General features: G+C 43.5%; 1 protein-coding gene across 2 annotated transcripts in view; it reads right to left on the reverse strand.

Annotated features, from left to right (window-relative positions):
* LOC122643488 (5'-nucleotidase SurE-like) overlaps positions 1 to 22,128 on the reverse strand; it is a 73,592-nt gene that overhangs the window by 24,143 nt on the left and 27,321 nt on the right. The gene's annotated exons all lie outside the window — the stretch shown is intronic.

Raw genomic sequence — 22,128 nt, forward strand, 5'->3', positions numbered from 1 at the left:
AGCCAAAGGATTGTGTCTCCTCTGCCTCGGTGACCAGGGGGATGGGGGGGAGGGAGCTTCAAAGATCTGCAAGGGGGGGGAGATAGGGGGATCAGGAGCCTCTGGAGATGATGGAAGCAACCAAAGCATCTCTGCCAAGCCCAGAGGAGTAGATATCACGGGCACTCAAAGCCGAGGATAGAACACCGGAGGGGTGCCATTTATCAAACCAGAGAGAGGTTGATAGGCCATCATCAATCATGCTAGAGATGGTATCTATGTCTATGTGTCTCACTTGGAGAATTTTGTGCTAGACCCAGGAAGAATTACCCGTGGGGCTAACAGACCAGATGGAGTCCCTTCAGAGAGGCCTGGCATAAACCCAAGACGACCCAATGTTGTCTTTGTTGGTGAGGAGCTTCCAAATGAGCTTACGAGAGCCTGCTAGATTGACATCTTTGATCCTTCTGAGACCAAGACCCCCTTTAGATTTAGGGAGGCAAAGCGAAGACCAGCTCTTGGGGTGGAGAAATCTGGCTGAATCTAGAAAAGTGCACATAATAGACTCTGCTGTCTTGATGATGGCCTTGGAGAGACCGAAGACTCAACTCCAATATATGTAGCAAGATTAGAGCACAAATCTGATGAGTTCCAAACGACCTGCATAGGAGATAAGCCGGGCTTTCCATAGTTACAGCCTCTTGCGAAGGAGATCCAAAATGGGGGAGCAATGGTGAGCGGTAAGTCTAGTAGGGATGAGGGGAAGGCCAAGGAAACGGACAGGCAGGGTACCCAAGGTGAAATCTATAAGGGAGGAGAGGAGAGCTTTGGTGGTGTCAAGGACCCCGGCAAGGAAGATGTGAAACTTAAGAAGGTTGATGCGGAGGCCAGAGACGTTTTGGAACAGGAGAAGGGAGGACATGATGGATTCAATGGAGAGCAAGTCAACCTTGGAGAAGATCATGAGGTCATCAACAAAAGCAAGGTGGGTCAGGTTTGTGGGCTTACATTTGGGGATGGGGGAGATCAGGTAGAGGTCAATTTTGGATTGGAGACTGCGAGATAGCACCTCAAGGGAAAGGTAAAAGAGGAAGGGGGAGAGAGGGCAACCTTAGCGAATGCCAACGGAAGAAGAAAAGAAACCAGCTAGACTGCCATTTACCAGAACCAAGAAGCGGGGGGAGGAGATACAGGAATGGATCCAATTGACAAAGATAGGGGGAAGACATTTTGAGCAGGACATTGGGGATGAAGTCCCAACAGATGGAGTCGAAAGCTTTATGAATGTCGATTTTCAAGAGGGCGGAAGGAGAGTGGGATTTGCGATCAAAGCCTCGGATGATTTCCTGTCAAAGGATGATGTTATCAGAAATGCTACGCGCCGAGATGAAGGCAGATTGGTTAGCACTAACCAGGGAATCAATGACAAGTTGGAGATGGTTTGCGAGGATTTTGGCAATGAATTTGAATAGGAGATTGCAAAGGGAGATGGGTCTGAAGTCGACCATGGAGGAGGCGTGCCGATTTCTTGGGGATGAGACAAAGGAAGGAATGGTTAATGCAATGGATTTGCCTAGGATTGAAGAAGAAGCTTCTAATGGCATTAATGAGGTCAACGTTGATGATGTCCCAGTAGGAGAAGAAGAATCCCATGCTAAAACCTCAAGGCCAGGAGCTTTGTTTGATTTATGGGATAGGATAACAAAGAGGATTTTAGATTCAGAGGGGATGGAATGGAGAGAGTTGAGGAGGTGGGCAGGAACGAATTTGTTAATGAGATCCCCAAAATGGGGGAACGAGCAGGAAGGGGGGTAAAAGATATCAGTTAAGTAAGATACGGCTTCGGATTTGATGGCATCCACAGAAGAGAGAACTGAGCCATCAGAGAAGGTGAGGGATAGGATGGAATTTCAGTTGGAACGGGCTTTGAGGGAATGATGGAAGAAGCCGGAATTGCAGTCACCAAGCTCGAGCCATTTGATATGGGATTTTTGCTTGAGGAAACTTTCTTCTTGGGTGAGCAAGGAGGAGAGCTCAGAGGCGGCGAACTTTTCATCCTCCACAAGAGAGGGGTTGTAAGGGTCTAACTGAAGACGAGATTGAATTGAAGAGAGGTTGTCACGGTAGGAAGAGACATGAGAGGAAATGTTACCAAAGTTAGAGAGATTCCAGGCTTTGAGGTCAGCTTTGACATTTTTTAGCTTTTTGGAGAAGGCAAGGAGGAGGGAGGAGAAGGGATGGACTGGAATGTCAGGTAGCTTTGACAACAGGGAGGAAGCCCTGATGAGAGGACCACATATCGAAGTACTTGAAAGGTTTGGGACCGAAGGATAGGTAGGGGAGGACATAAAGGGAGATGGGACAGTGGTTGGAGAGACCAGGGAGGTTGAAGAAGGCATAGGAGGAAGAAAGGGAGGAGAGCCAGGATTCATTGACGATGACTCGATCAAGTTTACAGGCAACTTTGTTGGGGCCGGAGCGTCTATTGTGCCAGGAAAGATCAGCACAGGACCATCTAAGGTCATTAAGCCCAGAATCTTTAAGATAGGAGTTAAACGCTTCAACAACTTGTTGGTCAAGAGGGGCCCCACCTATTTTTTCATGGCTGAAACAGACAACATTAAAATCTCCTCCAAGACCCAACGGAGAGGAGCCCACTGAAGAGGAAAGGGAGCTAATGTCATCTATAAAGGGGTCTGATCTGAATGGCGGTTTAAGGCATAGACTATTGTGAAGAAAAAAAAAGGTGATTATCAAGATGGTGAGAATCTTTGAGTAGTTGTACGAGTCCTCGTGCTCTTACTCAAGATTTCTTATAGTAAAATTCTCTCTAAGTTGAGAGGAGTGGACGTGGCGAAGTGTTGGCTAAACACTATAAATCTCTTGTGTCGCTCTCTTAATTATTGCTTGTTTATTGGTCATCTTTACATTGATAATTTGTTTTATTTTTGCATATTTTTTAATTTTTCATCCTTCCTATTACTTGCCCCTCTAGGTGAATTCACATTTGGTATCAGCGGGAGCTGAGCCGTGATTATTTTTAATTAGACCGTGATTATTTTTAATCCAACAAAGAGTTTTAAGACCATGGGATCCTCTTGTTGTCGCGAAGTTGAAGGATATAACATTACTGACCTCCCTTCTTTGGCGATGAAGGATTCTCTTATTGGAAGAATCGTTTGAGAACTTCGTGTGTGCGATAACATTGCGCATGGGAAGTAATTAAAAATAGACCAAATACCATAGACAAGCCCGGGGAAGAGTGGACTGACTGAAAAAGTAAAGATGCAATAGTAGCTATAAGTGAGGGGTCCCGAGAATCCAGATGCAACCATTTGGGGAATGGGAGTAGTTAGAGAGAAACGACTAGGACGGCGCAATGGAGGAGATAATGTGGGACGAATTGGACTCCATAACCTCGGTTTCCATAAGGCAGCAGAGGGGGGACTTGGAAGACTTAAGCCGGGAATGGATTTCAGATTGCTTGGCCGGGACATTAAGGCCACAGACATTCCAGATGATCCAAGAGATCATGGCAAAGGAGAGGGGAGGGGCAACCAACCTGTGGAGGAGCTCAAGTGAGAAGCCAGGGGGTGCTTCGGGGATGAAGGCGATATTCCTTTAGGGGGGGAAGTAGAGCAATGGAGAGGGGATGCGATAATGGCTCAAAGAAGGGGGAGGAGTAACCAAGGGGAGAGATGGAGACAGAACCATTGTTGGGGTAGGAGAGACCGAGGAGTGGGAGGGGAGAAGAGATGCCTCAGGGTGGGATGGGTGGGGACTCAAGGGATTAGAAAGTGAATCTGGGTCTGGTTCAGAGCAGGTAGGATTAGGGTTTAACCAGGTCCTAGGAGAGTAGTTTTAAAGGATAAAAGGAGAAATGGGGTGGTTTAACCGGGTTGAGTCGGGTGGTTGATATGGGACATGGTTGGGAGGGGAGGAGGGGTTTAAGTAGTGGGAAAAGGAAGACGTGGGGTAAGGGCACGATGGAAAGGGTAAGAAGGGAGATGAAGGGTTAAAGGTGATTTTGGTTTAGGTAACATCGCAGACTGCGATTTCGAAGGGCCAAGAGAGATAGAAAAGGGGCGACAAAAGGGGGTGGTAGAGGTTGGTACGAGGACAGGGGTATGAGAGTGGATGGGTTGGGTAGCAGGGGTGTTCAGGTGGCGAGCAAGAGGCTGCAACCAGGTTTTGCGCAGCTCGTCAGGAGGAGCCGATGAATCAGGAGGAGTCACCCAGGGCTCAGAAGGAGTAGGCAAGACGTCGCAATCAGCGTCAAAGTAAAGGTTCTTGAGCACTGCGAACCTGTTGTGACTAGGAAAAAGAGCTTTGCAGGCCGGAGGGTCAGAGGACATCTCGCCGGAGCTCTGGAGCTCAGAGGGAAAGATGCCTGAAGTTGGAGGCCTTTTCCTAGGGTGGTGATTTCTCTCTCTTCTCCGACCACGGGAGATTTCAGGGAGGTTTGTATCTTCTGGGAACCCAGAGACGGCGGCAGGAGAGCGATCAGCAGCAGTCGGAACAAATGCTTCTCTCTCTTCAACAACACTTTCAGATGAAAGACTTGGGTGTTCTCAAGTATTTTCTTGGTATTGAGGTTTTGCGAAGCAAGAAAAATATTAGCTTATCATCGTAAAAATATGCCTTTGATCTCCTATCTGAAACTGGAATACTTGCTTCCAAACCAGCAGATACTCCCATGGATCCCCATCAAAAACTTGGATCCAGATTTACATCGGCATAGGAGATTGGTTGGCAAACTCATTTATCTTACTGTTACTCGACCAAATATATCCTTTGTTGTTGGAGTTCTTAGTTAGTTTATGCACACACCAAAGAAGACTCATAGAGATGCTGCTTGTCTTGTGCTACAATACCTAAAAGGTGCTCCTAGCAAAAGTCTCATTTATCGACCTAATCGAAATAGTAACCTAGTTGGATTTTCTGATGCAGATTGGGCTGGTGTTGATGGTGATAGGCGCTCTACTACTGGTTATTGCACTTTTGTTGGAGGTAACTTAGTTAACTGGAAAAGCAAGAAACAAACTACTGCTGCTAGCTGCTAAGTCTAGTGTTGAAGCTGAGTATCGAGTCATGGCACATACTACTGCTAAGTTGATGTGGGTAAAGTCTTTGCTTCAGGAGTTGGGCTTTCCTGTTACTCAGCCTATGCAAATGTTTTGTGACAATCAAGCTGCCATTTATATTGCCCGCAGTCCAGTGTTTCATAAAAGGACAAATCACATTGAAGTTGATTGCCACTTTGTTCAAGATGTGGTTATGAAGAAATTGATTTCTACTCCATTTGTTTCCACTACCAATCAACTGGGTGATATGTTTACCAAGCCGCTATTTGGACCTGCTTTTCGTAGTTGTTCCAAGCTGGGTCTCGGTGATTTGTACGCTCCAGCTTGAGGGGGAGTGTTGAAGTATCGAGCATTAGGTGTGAAGGGAATCTCAATTAGGATCTTCTCATATCCGAATCGAGATTCCCCCAGTAGTTGACTCCTTTTTATGTTATGTTTTATAATTAGGATGGGTCTAATTCCTAGTATGTTTATGTTTGTGGATTCTAATACAATTAGGAGTCCCTCTTTGTAATCCATCATATAAATAAAGGTAGTGAGGGGGGACTGGAGATTATGACAATCGTCTCTCTCAGTCCCTGTTCCTCTTCTCCGTCTCTTCTTCATCTCTTCTCTTCTCCCCTCAAGTTCTGGTGATTTAGGGTTTTGATCTGCTACAAGTTTAAACTTACTTAAACTGACATAAAACAGTTAACCTAAAAAGGATTCTTACTAGATTTGACAACTTAGGTACTCACACAACCTTTTATCCTAATACTTAATTTCATGTACCCCTTATATCTGAAATTTTGAACTTATAAAAGAGGCCCATTACATTAATAAACCCAAAAATAAAATGCCTTAAGGCCCACAGAACCCAACCATGGGTCAAAGTAAAGTCTTCCGAGGCCCAATTGGTCCAATTAGACACCCTTAAGTGCATCAAGGTAATTAAGGGAAGTTCAAAGAAAGTTAGGGAGTTGTTAATCTATAAATATGTTGACTGATCGACATGCAATGCAGTGAGTTTTAATTAATCAAATGAGATTTTCAGGGGTTGCAAGATAGCAACTGATTGAATGGTTTGTGGGTAAATTTCCAGGGTCACGGTCTGGTTGATTAAGCATACTTCTGTCTTCTTCTTTTCTGCTTTATAATTCTGTTTTCTCTACAGTTCTAATACTCCTTTCTTGAGGCCTGCAGATGCTCTGTTTCAGCCTTTTTTTCCTGTTAGATACAACCAATAAACCTTGTTTGCACACCTGATTTCTTACCTATTTAAACACCTTGCTCCATTCTTGCCGCATATCATTAATAGGAACCTGTCGCACCAGCCTACAGTTGGTATTGGTTTGATACCAAAAAGAAAGAAGTCATCATGGCCTCAGATATAGACCAAAAACGAGTGAGAAATTGGATGACTGACTGTAACACCACGGTTCGACTTCTACTTGCCATTGCGGCTATCAATGGCCATTATATCAACGTGAATAATGCATTCCTTCACAGAGACATTTTGACTATTTTCCCTCAAGATTTCAGCCACTGGTAGGCCCGCCAGGAACCCCTCCTGACTGTTACTGTAGCCCCAATCGAAACCCTATATCTTCAGTTATCAATGTTAAGATATCGGGGGCCCTCTTGTGTAAGCCACGATAGAAGGATTCCTATTGTGGACTATTTTGTTTCTATTTTTATTCCTACTGTTTTTAGTAGGTTAGTTGTGCTTCTATTTTTCTAGGAGATTCTTCTTTCTTATTTCTTTCCTATTCTGATTAGGAAAGTTCTGATTGTAATCTTCTTCTTCTATTATTAGTTGTGCTTCTATTTTTCTAGGAGATTTTTCTTTCTTATTTCTTTCCTATTCTGATTAGGAAAGTTCTGATTGTAATCTTCTTCTTCTATTATTATAAATAAGATCTGGGAGAGAAGAGAGTGCATCGGCCGTGAGTTCTCTCAACAGCTTCTCTTCTTCTCTTATCTCCTCCTTCGTCTCCTTGTCTCTCCCTGCTGCTGGTTTTTCATATTCTGACGTTGTAACATGGTATCAGAGCATTAAAAACCAGTAGCTCCTCTCTCCTTCGATTCTGGTTTCTTGGTGATTCTCACACAACTTTGTTTCTTCTGGCGGCAGCAGCCTATACTGCATACCTTCTGCCCTAGTTATTAATGATATGAAGTAAACTAGGGCTGCATACTACTACTACTACTACTACCTATTCCCATCAATACATGAAGAAATACTGAAGAAAGAGATCGATTTTCAGCTACTATGGTGCTTGCGGCTCCTCTGTTTTCGGGTTTTTTTTCAACAAGAAGTCATCAGCTTTACTTCATTGTCCACCCATGATGTGGATGAATTTTTCAGAGATCATTGGCTTCTACTAGTACTTCACTCGACCCAGAGTTGGAAGCCTTCTACTGGTTGGATTTTCTTCTACAATTTTTTGCTCTATACACCTGGCGGATGCTCTGTTTTCTGAGTCTTTTTTTGTAACTTCCATCTGTCATTTAAGACTGATCAGGCCTGCTGATCAGAGTAAGGTTTTGGGGATCTACTCTCCTCCATCTACAGAAATCTTGCTCCAATTATTTAAGGTATTCTGCTCTGCAATTCTGCCCTGCATATTTTTTGGTGTTTTCTACCGCTACTGCTCTGCACACCTTCTGGTGCTTTCCTGGTGCTGCTGCTTCTCCTCGGTTTTCAACTTGTTTTACTTCATCTGTGGTTGCTACTATTTTTTGTTATGGCTGATCCAAAGCCTACTGTAGACAATGTCCATATTCAAATTACCAATATTAAACTGAATGGGTTCCACCAAAAAAAATATATTAAACTGAATGGTGTTTCTAATTATATGTTGTGGTCAAAAGCTGTACTTGTTTGTATCCATACCAAGGGAAAAATGAAATATCTTACGGATGATCCCCCCATTGTTGATCCTAAAGATCCCAGTTCTTTTACAACACATGATGATTGGATGCGTGAGAATTCTATACTCAAAATCTGGTTATGGAATAGTATTGAAACCTCCATTGTTGCCAACGTTATGTTTCTCAAGACTGCTAAGGGAGTATGGAATGACTTAAAAGAAAGTTTCTCCCAGGAGAAAAATATTTCTCGTACTTATGAGTTATATTAAAGACTGTTCAGCTTCTCTCAAGGGGATAAATTTCTAAATGAATATTTCAGCAGCTACAAGGGGATTATTGAGGAACTTCAAGTCCATCAACCACTTACTACTCACTTGGAGCAGCTGAAACTCCAACGGGCAGAATTTCATGTTGCTAAATTTCTTGCCAGTCTTCATCCGGATTTTCAGTCGGTTAAGAGTCTTCTTCTAGCTGGTGAGAAAGTCCCATCGTTGAATGAAACCTTTTCTCGCCTTCAGCGCATATCTACATCTACTAAGGCTGATTCCTCTCCTTTTCCAAAGGAAAGTTCAGCATTTATTGCTGGTCGGGGTTGTGGTTCTTCCTTTCCTAGTCGTGGTCGAGGGCAAGGAAGAGGCCGTGGCCATGGTACTAGTGGACGTGGTGGACAGCAAATTGACAAGTCCAAACACCCATTGTGGCAGGCAGAATCATACTGTTGATACTTGTTGGGTTAAGCATGGCAAGCCTGAGTGGGCCAATGAGTTGGCCAATACTGTTATAACCAACCACACTCCTGAGAAGATACATTTTGGCAACCCAGTGTTTGCACCTGAAGCTGCTTCCATTGTGTCCAGTCCACGTGATGATTATACTCAGATCCTAAAACGATTGCAATCTGGAGTTACTCCAACTGCTACTCTTGCTCACACAGGTAATTCAGCCTTTCTTACTACCACCACTCCTTGGATCATAGATTCCGGTACTTCCTCCCACATGACAGGTAAGGCTGATTTATTTACTTCCCTTTCTAAAATTCGTCAGTCTTCTCCTGTTATTCTTGCTGATGGTTCCACTACTACAGTGACAAGTCATGGTACTATTTCTCCTACTTCATCCATGACTTTGTCATCTATTTTACATGTTCCTTGCTTACCTTTGTTCTTATTGTCTGTTAGCCAAATTACTAAATCGCTACACTGTTCTATGACTTTTTTTTGTCTTAATATATTTTTCAGGACCTTCAGACAAGGAGGACGATTGGTGGTGGGGTTGAGCAAGCTGGTTTGTACTATTTGGACAGCACAAGCCCATCTATTGTTGCTGCAACATCTACTGGTGGTTCTTCTTCTCTACAATGGCACTATCGTCTTGGTCACCTATCCTTGTCCAAGCTGTAACTTATTGTTCCCAGCTGCAAATCCATTACCCGTCTTGAATGCAAAGTTTGTGAATTAGGCAAACATCATAGATCTTCTTTTTCTTCTCGTGGTCTACCTAGTAGTGTTGTTATTTCATTTAGTTCACTCAGATATTTGGGGTCTGTGTCGTGTGAGTAATAGGTTTGGTTTCCATTATTTTGTCACCTTTGTAGATGATTACTCTCGTTCAATTTGGGTCTACTTGTTAAAAGACCAGACTGAGTTTCTTAATGTATTCAAGAATTTTTATCAAGAAATAAAAATGCAGTTTGATGTTTCTATTAAAACTTTCAGATCTGATAATGCTCTTGAGTATGTTCAAAAGGATATTTCTGAATTTTTTTTGGATAATGGTATGCTTCACCAAACCAACTGCTCTCATACCCCCCAACTAAATGGGGTGGCTGAACATAAGAACCGGCATTTGTTAGAAGTTGCCTGGTCTCGTATGATTCACATGCATGTTCCCAAGAAATTTTGGTGTGATGTTGTCCTAGCTACTTGCTTTCTAATTAACCAAATGCCTTCTTCTGTGATAATAATCAAACTCCATTTACTGTTCTCCATCTTAGTGGTTCCCCTTTTCCTCTTTCACCCAAGGTGTTTGGTTGTGTTTGTTTTGTTCAAATTCTACAATCTCATGTTGACAAGATCTCTCCTAGGGCAGTTAAGTGCATCTTCCTTGGTTATTCTCGCACCCAAAAAGATACAAGTGCTATGATCCGTTGTCTCATAGACATTATGTGAGTGCTGACGTTACCTTCTTCGAAAATACACCATATTATTCTGCTCCTACTTCTCCTTCTCCTGCAGGTTCGGATATTCCTCCTCTTCCTCTGGTTATTCCTCTTGATGTGCCTGACAACTCCACCACATCTACCAAACCATTGCAGGTGTACCAGCGACAAAAGAAACCTGTACCTCCTACTAGTGCTGACCCTGCTCCACCAGCTGCCCAATCTGATCCAAGTCTAGAGGTCTTCCTTGACTTTCCTATTGCTCTTCAAAAAGGTAAGCGTACTTGCACTCATAAGTCCTTAACTGCTTATCCTATTGAAAAGTATGTGTCTATTTCCCATCTTCCGTCTCCTTTTCACACCCTTGATTTTTCCTTATCTACTAATTCTATTCCCCGTTCTCTTTCTGAGGCCTCCTCTCACTCTGGCTGGAAGTTGGCTATGGATACCGAAATGGATGCCTTGTTGTCTCGTGGAACTTGGACTTTAGTGGATTTACCTCCAGGGAAAGATATTGTAAAATGTCGTTGGGTGTACACTGTTAAATACAATCCTGATGGTTCGGTTGAACGTCTTAAAGCTTGTCTTGTGGCAAAAGGGTATACTCAGACTTACGGTGTTGACTATTTTGAGACTTTCTCTCCTGTCACTCGTCTGAATTCCGTACATGTCCTCATCTCTATGGCTGTCAATTTGAGTTGGCCACTTTACTAAATGGATATCAAGAATGCCTTCCTTTATGGTGATCTCCAAGAGGAAGTTTACATGGAGCAACCTCAAGGGTATGTTGCTCAGGGGGAGAATTCTACCACGAGCATGCAAGTTACATAAAGCTATATATGGGCTGAAGCAGCCACCCAGAGCTTGGTTTGACAAGGTTAGTACTATTGTTACTCGTTGCGGGTTCTCTTAGTGTTATGCTGACCACTCTGCATTTGTTTGACGCAAGGATTCCAAGGTTGTTGTGCTAGTAGTCTATATTGACGATATTTTTTTATTACCAGGAATGATGAATCAAGAATTGCAGCAATTAAGTCCTATCTACGTCAACATTTTCAAATGAAGGATTTAGATCCTCTCTGGTATTTCCTTGGAATCGAAGTGCTGCATAGTAAAAAAGGAATCAGTCTATACCAGTGGAAATATGTGCTGGATCTTTTGTCCGAGATAGGTATGCTTGCCTCTAAGCTGGCTGATACTCCCATGGATCCCCATTACAAGCTAGAGGTTGATGGTGGTGAAGATCTTGAAGATATACACCAATACAGGAGATTGGTGGGTAAACTTATTTATTTGATTGTTACTCGACCGGACATATCTTTTGTAGTGGGTGTCATTAGCCAATTTATGCAGTCTCCCAAGAAGCCTCACTGGGAGGCAGCTTGTCGTATTCTACGATATCTAAAAGGAGCTCCAGGAAAGGGACTGGTTTATACATCACATCAGAGAGTAGATTTGATGGGGTTCTCTGATGCTGACTGGGCTGGTTCTGTTGGTGATAGGAGGTCCACTACTGGATATTGTACCTTTGTTGGTGGAAACCTAGTCACTTGGCGGAGCAAGAAACAATCTATTGTGGCTAGATCTAGTGTTGAGGCTGACTATCAGGCTATGGCCCATACTGCAACTGAACTAATGTGGTTGAAATCCTTGTCACAAGAGTTAGGGTTTTCTGTTTCAACTCCCATGAAGATGTTTTGTGATAACCAAGCTACCATCTACATTGCAAGAAATCTTGTGTTTCACGAGAGGACCAAACACATCGAAGTTGACTGTCACTTTGTGAGAGATGTTGTTATGAAAAAACTCATCTCCATACCTTTTGTCTCCTCCTTGGTGACTTATTTACTAAGCCCTTATGTGGTCCGATGTTCCGGAAGAATCAAGGATTTAAGTCTCGGTCCGTATCGTATCGTCTCGGCCGATACGTCTCAAGTATCGGTCGTGGTCGATACGATCAGCCGAGACGATCTTTTTTAAAAATGTACATGTCTCGATCGATCGAGACGTATCGACCGAGACGCATCGATACGATACAATACGATCGACGTATCGATCGATACAGCCGAGAGTTTTTAAAAATTTATTTTATTATATTTAAAAACTATATATATCGAGACGTATCGAAGTCGTCTCGATATGTATCGATATGTGACCGATACATACCGATACATATCGAGACACTCGATACGTCTCGGTATGTATCGTTAACTTAAAAAACACATGGCCATTTCATCATTTTCACCCAAAACTCGATTTCTAGCAGTCCAGGCGGAAAAAAGGTCTTCCCAGCTTTGAGAAACCCTTCCAAAAACACATTTAAACTTGCTTTTTGGGTAAGATTTCTTGAGGGCTTTCAATTCTTTGCCAAAAACGAACTTAGAGGAGCTGAAATCACATCATTTGGTGGATCTAACAGCCTACATTCGAATTCAAAAGCTGTTCTTGAAGGGTTAGGTAAGTTTTTTGAAAAAAACTTGAATCTTTTGCTTTAATCTTTGATTATTGGTATGTTTTTTTGTATGAATCAAAGAGAATATGTTAAACAAACATAGAAATTGCATTCTTTGTATGCATTTACAAAGATTTGGTTTCAAATCACATGTGAGGCAGGATACACACATACTACCCAAGATATGGATCATGGTGCTGAGCCTGCTGGCCATAAGACTTACTCGCGGAAGCCGCATAAGGGCAAGTCCCGCAAGCGCTCCCACAATCCATATGATAGTGATGTGCTTATGAGTGGCATGGAGTCACTTAGCATTAGTTCGATTATGCTTGGTGCTTCATCAGGCCATGGGCATTATGCATCGGGTTCTTCTTCAGGCTATGGACATGGGGCTTCTGTAGGGTATGGAAGTTATGGATACGGAGAGAATCAAGCACAAGCACAACCTAGTGCTGTCGTGACATTAGCCACTCCAGAGCAGTACACACGATTCTACTATGAGTGGGAGAGTCACTACCATCAGTATTTTGACTGGGCTCAGTATTGTGCTTATGTTCGGACAGTAAACAACATCATCCTAGTCGCTCCTATTGTTAAAGACCCTTACAGACATGACTTTGATCCACCCCGACATTCTTCATGGCAATAGAGTGACTCTATATGTAAAGAATTTCATCATTTAATCTTTTATAACAATTTCAAAGTGCCGCACTTGCGGTTATTGATTATTCACAATTCTTAGTATATATGCATGATATATGACACAAATTGCTTGTTTATATTGTTTTTGTGTCCAAAAGTGTATTTTCATATGTATTTTGATCATTTTCATGCGTTTCTGCACCGATCGATACGTATCTCCGATACGATACGATACGTCTCTTAAAATCGCCTGACCGATACGATACCCGATACCGAGACTTAAATCCTTGGGAAGAATTGTGTCAAGTTGGGCATGGGTGATTATATGCTCCAGCTTGAGGGGGAGTGTTAAGATATCGGGGGCCCTCTTGTGTAAACCACGATAGGAGTCCCTCTATCATGGACTATTTTGTTTCTATTTTTATTCCTACTGTTTTTATTAGGTTAGTAGTGGCTATTACAGTCTTCCAAGAGGGTGCCCTGGGGTTTCACATTGCCTCTTTGTAGACGACACTATCATTTTTGCTAGAGGTTTGAAGAGCTCTCTCAAGCGAATTATGGGCTTCATAACCAGATATGAAGGTTTTTCAGGGCAGCTTGTTAACAAGCAGAAAAGCTGCTTCATGTTGGGGGAAAAAACCTCAATGGCTGCAGCCTGTATGGTGGGGGTGGTCACTGGCTTTCCCAGGAAGTCTCTCCCTATCACTTATTTGGGAGCTCCTCTCCACTCGGGTAGGCTCAAAATCTGTTTCTTTGATGGGTCGGTGGAGAAGATTAGGAGTAAGGTGGCGGGGTGGAAAGGAAGGTTATTATCTGCTGGAGGTCGTGTTACGCTTTTAAGGCATGTTCTCTCCTTAATGCCACTTCATGTCCTGGCCACTCTGGATCCGCCAAAAGCTGTCCTTCGTAGGCTTTACGGGATTTTTGCTGATTTTTTTGGGGGCAGCTCTGAATGGGGTAATCGCAGGCACTGGGTGAACTGGCAGAAGGTTTGTAGGCCTCTTGAGGAAGGGGGGCTGGGAATTCGGCTCCTTGAGGATGTGGGCCTCTCCCTCAGGCTGAAAGGTCTTTGGAAAGTATTGTTGGATCGCTCTCTGTGGGAAGATTTTTCAGAGCCAAGTACTTCAAGAATATGCATGCTTCGTTGGCAGGATTGGTGGGGGCTGGCTCTAAGACTTGGCATAGCACGTTGGAGTTCAAGGGGTTCATGTTGGAGAGGTCAAGGTGGCTGCTTGGATCTGGCAATATCTCCTTTTGGCTGGATAACTGGGTGGGGGTTGGCCCCTTGATCGATTTTGTGGATAATGGTCTGCTAGTGGATCTGGATCTGTGTGTTAAGGATGCGGTTGATGAGGAGGGGGCTTGGAGGGAGGACATCTTAAGCCTCATTGACTCTGAGGCAGTAAGGGGCAGCATCACACTAGGGAATTTTGTGCTTTCAGATAGAGACGATGTTTTGGTTTGGACTCCTGCTAGTGATGGCCGTTTCTCTACTAGGTCGGCATGGAATGAAGTTCGGTGTGGGTCTCCAGGAACACCCTTTGCTAAATGGGTATGGCGTCAAGCGGTGCCCCTGAAAGTGGCTTTCTTTTCATGGCAGCTTCTTATGGGTAAGATCCCCATTGATGATTCTCTGATGGCTCTTGGCATTCCCCTGGCTTCTAGGTGCAACTGTTGTGGACAGCCAAGGAGGGAAACCACGGATCACTGCTTGGGTTCTAGTGGTACGGCTTCTAAGGTTTGGGATTTCTTTTCCCGGCTTCCCGGCTTTTGGTCATACCTTTCTGCCCTCTCAGGATGTCAGAAGTCGGGTGTTGCTCTGGCAAGAGTCGGGAAGCTGCAAGAGTCGGGAAGCTTACATCACTGGAATCTTGCCTGCTTTGATTGTTTGGGAGCTTTGGAAGGAGAGAAACAGTAGAAGGCATGGGGAGAGGTGTTGTAGTGCAACATCCATTATTGAGCACATTAAAGGATGGGTAAGAGAGGTTTAGCTGCCCTCCAAGGTCGGTCGGCTGGGATCCCCTAGGGATGACTTAATTCTCCAGTGTTTAGGCTTGATGACGCCATCTACAAAGCTGAAACACCCCCTCCCTGTTTAGTGGTGCCCCCCTTTTCTCTCCGTTAAGCTTAATATGGATGGAGCCTGCAAGGGGAACCCTAGACATGGTGGAGGGGGAGGGGTGATTAGGGATCAGAATGGAGTGGTGCTGGCAGCTTTTGCTAATTTCTATGGGGAATGCACTAATTCCATAGCAGTGCTCAGAGTGCTGAGGGATGGTTTGTGTCTATGCCAGGAGCTTGGTCTTGCGAAGGTGGTGGTAAACTCTGATTCGGCTACCATAGTTAGAATGGTCAACCTCAAGAGGTGTAATTTATGGAAGGGATGGTACTGGTTCCACGAAGTTTTGGCGCTTGTCTCTCTGACTCGGGCTAATGTGCCTTTCGCATTTCGGGAAAGCAACAGAGCAGCGGATTGGCTGGCTAATCACGCGTGTGATACGGGCTCTTCTTTCACCTTCCACCAGGGCTGCCTGCTTGGGGGGGGGGGGGCTTCACAGGTATTATTAGGGAGGACAAGGCAGGGATGCCAGTCTTCAGGTTTTAGCATGCGGGCTTTGCTTGTATGGGAGTAAGAGTTCACTTAGAGAGGCTATTGAGCGCTTGTGTGACTTGGTTTGGGGTAAGGTGGAATGTCCCCCCCTTGTATTCTTTGATTCTTTTTGGAAATAAATAAAATGCTAGGGGCTGACATGGGTCCCAGGTAATATTCAGGTTTAAAAAAAAAATTTGTGGTTCCATTTTTCTAGGAGTTTTTCCTTTCTTATTTCTTTCCTATTCTGATTAGGAAAGTTCTGATTGTAATCTTCTTCTTTTATTATTATAAATAAGATCTGGGAGAGGAGTGCATCGGCTGTGAGTTCTCTGAACAGCTTCTCTTCCCTCCTCCTTCGTCTCCTTATCTCTCCCTGCTGCTGGTTTTTCATATTCTGATGTTGTAACAATCAAAAATATCCCTAATCTGTCCTGTGTGAACTCTGGCCTATATCCTCATTTCTCAGCTCTAATTCCTTAGTTTATGGTTAGTGTTCGTTGGCCCTCCATCAAAGAGTTTGTTAGTAGCTTCAGACTTCATCTAGCACATGGTTGATGTTACCAGCCACACTGTCAATTGAAGCAAAAAATGGTTCAGTGAGTCATTAATCTATATGCCTAAATTTAGGAATTTTACAGATAAACAGGATGTGACATGGTTAAGCATGTAAATTTTGGTGGGATTTTTTTCAAAATTGTCAGAAAATACTGCAGAACTTAGTTCTTGACAAAATTCCTATGCAATATTGACTCTCTGAGTCATTGGTGCTTTAACTGGAAAAGAGTAAATCAATTCTTTGGATCTGACTATTTCAGAGTGGAGGCAGATCTGAAATTTGGAGAACGAGCAAATAGTAGTTTCTTAATCATTGCTTTATGTTAACAAAACAGGTTTGTGGAATAATGCTTGAATGACAATGAGATCAGTCAAGCTCTCTATTTATAATAATAATAAAAGAGATTAAAAGGGGAAACACTATTCACGACACTGTTCACATTAACAGTGTCACAGCCCTAATTACATTTCTACCCTTGCTCATAAATACAAATAAAAAATAAATAAAACACCCAAAAGACCAGAATACCCCCATGGTATTCTGGTGTACATAATTTAACACTCCCTCAAGTTGGTGCAAATATATCAATCATGCCCAACTTGACTAGAATGGGATGGAACAATTTCCCAGATAATCCCTTAGTGAAGATATCAGCAACCTGATCAGCAGACTTCACAAAGGGAACACAAATCAACCCTTCTTCCAGCTTTTCCTTGATGAAATGTCTGTCCACTTCAACATGTTTAGTGCGATCATGCTGTACCGGGTTGTGTGCAATGCTGATTGCAGCTTTGTTATCACAGTACAACATCATGGGAAGATGAAGATGAACAGGAACACCAAGATCTTGTAGCAAGCCTTTCAACCAAAGTAACTCACAAATGCCTTGTGCCATAGCCCAAAACTCGGCTTCAGTACTAGAACGAGCCACCACATTATGCTTCTTGCTACACCAAGTGACCAAATTGCCACCTACAAAAGAACAGTACCCAAAGATAGACTTTCGATCTGCAGAACCAGCCCAGTCAGCATCGGTATACGCCTCTACCCGTAGGTTGCCATTAGGAGACAGAAGAATGCCTTTTCCAGGAGCTGACTTCAAGTAGTGGAGAATCCGAAGAATAACCTCTATGTGAGAAGAATAGGGATCATGCATGAACTGACTCACAGTACTCACAGCAACAGCAATATCAGGACGAGTGTGTGAGAGATAAATCAGCTTTCCCACTAGGCGTTGGTACCGGCCTTTATCAACAGGTTCACCCTCCTTTTCTTTGAGACGAACAGTAGCCTCCATAGGAGTATCTGAAGGGTGGCATCCTAACAGACCAGTTTCAGCCAACAAGTCTAGGACATACTTCCTTTAGGAGAAAAAGATGCCTTTAGAAGATCTGGCAACCTCAATCCCAAGAAAGTACCGTAGCGGCCCTAGATCTTTAATCTCGAATTCCTGCCCAAGAAACCTCTTTAACCGGCTGATCTCATCCCCATCATTACCTGTAACCACAATGTCATCCACATACACTATAAGAACAGTGAGCTTCTCACCAGCCCTCTTTATAAAGAGAGTATGATTAGCATTACTTTGCTTGTAGCCAACAGATGTCATTGCCTTGTGGAACCGACCAAACCATGCTCGAGGTGACTGCTTCAGCCCATACAATGCTCGCTTCAATTTGCATACCTTGCCTTCATTATTGTCAAAAGAAAAACCTGGTGGAATATCCATGTATACCTCCTCACAAAGTTCCCCATTTAGGAAGGCATTCTTCACATCCAACTGTTGGAGATCCCATCCAAGATTAACTGTACACGATAGTAAAACCCGAACTGTATTCAATTTTGCAACAGGGGCAAAAGTCTCCTGATAGTCAATCCCATATGTTTGGGTGAAGCCCTTTGCAACCAAACGTGCCTTATACCAATCCACAGACCCATCAATCTTTTGTTTGACCACAAACACCCACTTACATCCCACTGGTTTTTTTCCTGGAGGGAGGGTTACAAGATCCCAAGTGTTGTTTTTTTCTAAAGCTCTCATTTCTTCCGACATAGTTGCCTTCCACTTTCCATCTGTATATGCTTCCTGCCAATTTTTAGGAATAGGAACAAAAGAAAGAGAGGACACAAATGCACGAAAAGATGGAGAAAGAGAACTATAAGAAACAAAGCGAGAAATGGGGTGCAGAGTGCAAGTCCTAGTACCTTTTCGATGAGCAATAGGTAGATCGGAAGGAGAGGTCTCACCACAAGGAGGAGGAGGATCTGACTCCTGGGTTGGTAATTGGATAGGTATTGGTGCCACAGTGGATTGATGCTGCCCTCTGTTGGAGTGTCTCTTGTAGGTGATGATATTAGAGTTGTCAATTTTCTTCTGAAATTCACTGATGGTTCTCTGGACTGGAGTCAACTCCCCCTGACAATGATCACTACTACCATTATTTCCTACTTACTCCCCCTGTAAAGGAGTCCCTACAGATGAAGGGACAGCAGCCAAAGGAGGCTGGGCAGCAGCCAAAGGAGGCTAGACAGCAACGATAGGAGGCTGGGCAGCAGTGGTAGGAGGCTGGGCAGCAGCCAAAGGAGGAATTTCAAGGGGAGGAAACACAAGCACATCTTCACTGGAACCAGAATTCTCCCCTTGAAGATGTGAAGACTGATAATAGGCAAGACTTTCATGAAAGACCACATCCATACTGACCAAAGTACGATGAGAAGGAGGGTGCTAACACTTATAACCTTTCTGGGTTGGAGAATAACCCAAAAAAATACACCTTAACCCACGAGGATCAAATTTGCCATGAGGTTTAGTGTCTCTGGCATAACACACACAACCTAAAACTTTAGGAGGAACCACAAAGGTGGAATTCCCATGTAAAATATCGGCCAGACTGCGGGAGTCAAGAACACGGGAAGGCAACTGATTAATAAGATAGGTTGTAGTAAGAATAGCATCCCCGCAATATTGGGAGGGAACATGGCGCAAAAACATCAACGCCCAGGCCACTTCCAACAAGTGTCGGTTCTTCCTTTCAGCCACACCATTTTGGGTTGGGGTATCAACACAACTTGTCTGATGACCAATCCCATTATCAGCAAGGTATTTCTGAAATTGAGTCTCTGTATACTCAGTCCCATTATCACTTCTTAAGACTTTGAGAGTAGCATTGAATTGAGTTTTGGCCATGTTATGGAAATGCTGAAAACAAGAAAAAACTTGACTTTTGGTGTGTAAAAGATAAACCCATGTGTGTCTAGAATGACAATCAATAAAAGAGACAAACCAACGGTGACCAGAAACCGAAGTCTTACAACTGGGGCCCCAAACATCAGAATGTACTAAGTGAAAAAGTGAAGAACTCCTTTTATTAGAAATAGAATAAGTTGAACGTGTCTGTTTGGCCAGAACACAAGCCTTACAAAAGAAATCGGTTTTATCACAATGTTTGACCAAAGTAGGAAATAAAGATGTTAAGATGCTTAAGGGGGGGTGACCTAATCTAGAGTGCCACAGATAAATTTCAGAAGATACTAAGGAATTCTGATGTAGTGGTAGTAATGGAGGTGGAGTGAGACGTCCATCGTCAAGCAGGTATAGGCCACCATGCACTTTACCCAATCCAATCGTCTTCCCAGAGTCCAGATCCTGAAAAACACAATGGAAAGGAAAAAATGTTATTTTGCAGTTAAGATCACGAGTTATACTACTAATAGAAAGAAGGTTAGTAGTAAAATTTGGAATATGTAAAACATTGGACAAAGGAAGGGAAGGAGTGCAGTTAATGATTCCTTTTCCAGAAACGGAGGAAAGGGAACCATCAGCCACCTTGACTTTGTCTTTCCCAGAGGTAGGACAATAACGATAGAAGAGGCTAGAGGACCCGGTCATGTGATCTGTAGCTCCAGGATCAATGATCCAAGGATAGGAAGCTACAAAGGCACAATGACCACCAAACGAAATACCTGACCGAGCAAAGTGTGAACCTGAAGGAGTAGACGAAGTGGCAGTAGCTGGTGTAGTAGAGGCAGCAGCAGTGGAAGACTTTAGCACACGTAGGAATGCCTGTAAATCCTCCTGAGATAGGCCAGTGTCAGTAGTAGGGGCTGCAGTGACAAACTCAAAGTGATTGGCCTTGGTTTTGGTTTTCGCTTGGCAGCCCGTTTAGCCTCAAAGTCAGCAGGCTTCCCATGAAGTTTCCAACATTTGTCCTTGGTGTGATAAGGCTTATGACAATGCTCACAAGTAATAGTGCTGTTAGTAGTACCACCCACAGAGAGAGTGCCAGCTGGTGTAGAAGGAGCCGGTATAGTAGTCTGAAGGGCTGATCTGTCAGGGACAGCAGGGTGCAACATAGCAGCTCGGCGATTTTCTTCAGAGGAGACCAAGGTATAAGACTGCTCAAGTTTGGGAAAAGGGGAATGGCCCAACACTTGAACACGAATTGGGTCATACTCAACATTCAACCCAGCCAAGAAGTCATAGACCCTGATTTTATCCACATGCTTCTTATAGGCAGCCAGATTAGTAGCATTATCAGGTTGGTAATCAGAGAAGTGGTCCAACTGTTGCCAAAGGTTGCGCAGAGTAGCATAATATTTAGAGACTGTTAAGTCCCCCTGAGTATTATGAAGAACCTTCTTCCTGAGTTCAAAGACCTGTGCATCATTACCAAGTTGTCCGTACGTTTCCTTATAGGCTGACCAAACCTGAGAAGCTGTATCAAAAAGGAGGAACCCATGTGCAATGTCCGAAGTCATAGAACCAATCAAATAAGACATGAGAACACCATTGTTGGCAAGCCAACGAGTCAGGGCAGCAGGCATGGGAACAGTGCCATCAATGTGGCCAGTGAGACCACGGCCAGCAATAGCAAAAGAGGCTGACCGAGACCACAATAGGTAGTTGCTGCCATCAAGTTTGATGGGATTGGGCTGAAAAGTATGATAATCTGATTTTTCATGTCCAGGTTGATTAGAAGTTGCAGTGGAATCAGCAGAGTCACCCATAGTTGCAATAAGGCTGTGGAGAATGAAAAACCAGCAATTACACCAAACCAAGAGCTGAAATCAAGGTTGAGTGGGCCAATATGAAGGGCAAAACAGCTCCCAAAAAATCAGCAGCAACAGAGAGATCCCTTCCACAGAGATCGATAATGTCAGGGTTTTGGAAGAGAACCCGAAATTGGAGATCGATGTGGTGATGGGGATCCAAAAAAAATTGACGAAGAAGCTTGATCGAATCTGTCCAGGAACCTGTAGAGGATGTCCTTGATGAAGGGAAGAAGCTCCAATAAAAAACAGCAGCAAACAGCCCAATTCCCAAAAATCGATAATGATCAAGGTTTTAGAAAACCCTAAAAAAGAGGAATCGATTGGGAGAAGGGGTCTTCAACAACCAAAAAAGGCTTGAGGGCAGCTGGTCCAGATCGCGAGATGAGTGTCCAATATGCAGAAAACCAGCCTTGATCAATGGTAGTGGCTAGGGCTTCAAAATTCTGGAAACTCCAAAAATCGCAGACAGGAACCAGCAGCAATCGAACCAAATAAATTATCTCATAAAGGGGAAAAACAGAGGTGGGAATAGGGCAGCAACTAGATCATATGGTCACCTCTGTAGTGCTGACCTTAGGAAGGGAGGAGAAGCAAAGGGGAAAAAAGGAGAGAAAAGAAATCGAGAGAAGGGGAGGAAAGAAAAAACGATAGAAAGGGGGTGGGTTTTGAAAACTTAGATCAGAGAAATTTTGACTCTGATACCATGTTAACAAAACAGGTTTGTGGAATAATGCTTGAATGATCAATGAGATCAGTCAA

Source organism: Telopea speciosissima, chromosome 1 (genome assembly GCF_018873765.1).
Source record: "Telopea speciosissima isolate NSW1024214 ecotype Mountain lineage chromosome 1, Tspe_v1, whole genome shotgun sequence".
In the NCBI taxonomy this organism is placed as follows: Eukaryota; Viridiplantae; Streptophyta; class Magnoliopsida; order Proteales; family Proteaceae; genus Telopea; species Telopea speciosissima.